The sequence below is a fragment of the Pongo pygmaeus genome, chromosome 15 (genome assembly GCF_028885625.2).
Source record: "Pongo pygmaeus isolate AG05252 chromosome 15, NHGRI_mPonPyg2-v2.0_pri, whole genome shotgun sequence".
In the NCBI taxonomy this organism is placed as follows: Eukaryota; Metazoa; Chordata; class Mammalia; order Primates; family Hominidae; genus Pongo; species Pongo pygmaeus.
The window spans coordinates 92,174,577-92,177,306 of NC_072388.2; the positions used below are offsets into that span (position 1 = coordinate 92,174,577).

General features: G+C 48.5%; 1 pseudogene; it reads left to right on the top strand.

Moving 5' to 3' along the window:
• The first annotated feature begins 1,388 nt into the window (after positions 1 to 1,388).
• Positions 1,389 to 1,893, top strand: LOC129012102 (cytochrome b5-like; annotated as a pseudogene).
• The last annotated feature ends 837 nt before the right edge of the window (positions 1,894 to 2,730 follow it).

A 2,730-nucleotide genomic window follows, 5' to 3' on the forward strand; every position in this document is an offset into this window, starting at 1 on the left:
AAGTCACACAGCCAGCCAGTGGCCGACTTAATACCTTGAACCCAGGTCTTCTGGCTCCTAGACTAGACTTCTCTTGACTGTAACACACTGATCTGCCCGAAGTGCGTCCAGAGGGGTATATAGCCCGGTGGTTCTGCGCATGGACAGCAAGGGCCTGATATTCAAAACCCAGGCCTTGCGCTCAGTGGGTGTGACATTGATAAAGTCGTCCAGCCTCTCTATTGAGCCTCAGTTTCCTTATTTGTCAAGTGAGGATAATGACAGCGCTTAACCAAACGGAGTTCCTGGAGGATCGAATGAGAGGACGCTTATGCAGTACTGGTGCAGTGCCTGGCTGGCAGGAACGATTGTCAGTGTAAAATCAAACCAATGTGAGCCCAGGCACGGTGGCTCACACCTGTACTCTCAGCACTTTGGGAGGCTGAGGTGGGCAGATCACTTGAGGTCAGGAGTTTGAGACCAACCTCGCCAACATGGTGAACACCCTGTCTCTACTAAAAATACAAAAATTAGCCAGGCATGGTGGTGCACACCTGTAATCCCAGCTACTTGAGAGGCTGAGGAAGGAGAATTGCTTGAACCTGGGAGGTGGAGGTTGCAGTGAGCCAAGATCATGGTGGGACAACAGAGTGAGACTCCATCTCAACAAAACAAAACAAAACAAAAACACAATGTGAGCAAAGAAAGGGATTCAAAAATCTCTATGTTGTCCAAAATCGGGAGTTGGATTTAAAAGCGACTGAAGGTAGGTCACTTTGAGTAATCTCAGCTACTCAGGAGGCTGAGGCAGGAGAATCACTTGAACCCAGGAGGCAGAGGTTGCAGTGAGCCCAGATCGTGCCACTGCACTCCAGCCTGGGCGACAGAGCAAGACTCCGTCTCAAAAAAAAAAAAAAAAAAAGAAAAAAGAAAAAGAAAAAGAAATGATTCCAAACACTCTTTTTAACGTAGAGTTCTAAGGATGGAAATTAGGGAGGGCTTGGATACCACTCATTTATCTACTCCCCCTTGGCGAGCCCAGTCATTGCCAGGCGCTGTTGTAGGCTTTGGGGGTACACCAGCGGAAGAAACAAAACCTTGGCCAGGCACAGTGGCTCACGCCTGTAATCCCAGGACTTTGGGAGGCCGAGGCAGGAGGGTCACTGGAGCCCGGGAGTTCAAGACCAACCTGGGAACATAGTAAGACCCTGTTTCTAAAATATATACATATACATATGTGCTTCTACGGCGCCCCGCCCCTGAGCCTGGCGCCCCGCCCCTGAGCCGACTGCCCAGCCCCTGGTGCGGTGCCTGGCGCGGGGAATGTCCCGGGTGGAACTGGCGGAGTCGCAAGCTCTACTCCACCCGACACGGCTGTGTGTTCTGGGCCTGGCTCGCGGCCAACCGAGATGGCCGAGCAGTTGGACGAGGCCGTGAAGTACTACACCCTAGAGGAGATTCAGAAGCACAACGACAGCTAGAACCACAAGTGTACGATTTGACCAAATTTCTGGAAGAGCATCCTGTTGGGGAGGAAGTCTTAAGGGAACAAGCTGGAGGTGACGCTACTGAGAACTTTGAGGATGTCAGGCATCTTTGAGATGCCGGGGAATTGTCCAAAACATATATCATTGAGGAGCCCCATCCAGACGACAGACCAAAGTTAAAAAAGCTTCGGAAACTCTTATCACTGCTGTTGATTCTAGCTCCAGTTGGTGGACCAACTGGGTAATCCCTGCCATGTCAGCAGTGGCCGTTGCCTATCAAGGCGTACATGGCAGAAGGCTGAACCTCCTCAGAAGCCAGTGCAGGAAAATCATGCTTTAGACACAGGCGAAAAGAAGCCAACGCTAATTACTTCAACTGATAGAAACCTTCTCTTGAAAAAAATAATTTTAATATATCTCTTTTTCTTTCTGCCTACATTAGAAATAAAACAAAAAGAACTGTCTTTTCTGCTGTCGGATTTTTCGAGTGTGCCTTTTATTCATCTACTTTATTTTGATGTTTCTTTACTACATAATTTACTTACTGTAAGCGTGATCTTTTAAAAATATATCTGGCTTTTAAAATACAAAAATATAGGCTGGGCGCCGTGGCTCACGCCTATAATCCCAGCACTTTGGGAGGCCGAGGCGGGCGGATCACAAGGTCAGGAGTTCGAAACCAACCTGGCCAATATGGTGAAACCCCGTGTCCACTAAAAATACAAAAAAAATTAAGCCTGGCGTGGTGACACATGCTTGTAATCCCAGCTACTCCGGAGGCTGAGGCAGAAGAGTCGCTTGAACCCGGGAGTCAGAGGTTGCAATGAGCCGAGATGGCGCCACTGCACTCCAGCCTGGGCAACAAGCGAGACTCCGTCTCACCGGAAAAAAAAAAAAAAAAGTATATGTGTGTGTATATATATATATATACACACACACACATATATAAACACACATACACACATCATTTTTAAACAGAAAGAAACAAAGCCTTGCCCTCCTGCAGCCCACACTCTAGTCGTGGAAAGAAGCCATACACAAACAAAAAATGCAGACTGCAATCTCACGTGGTCAATGGTGGGTGAGGAGAAACAGAATAAAACGAGGGCCTAGATATGGTTCTCGCCCAGGGTGGCAGCGCCGCCTAGTGTACATTTTTGAAATTGCTATAGGTTTTTTTCTAGTTGTCCCACTGGCTGGGGGCACAGCAGGCGCTCAGCTGGCTGGAGTCAGACGAGCCAGACATGCTGCGATGCACAAGATA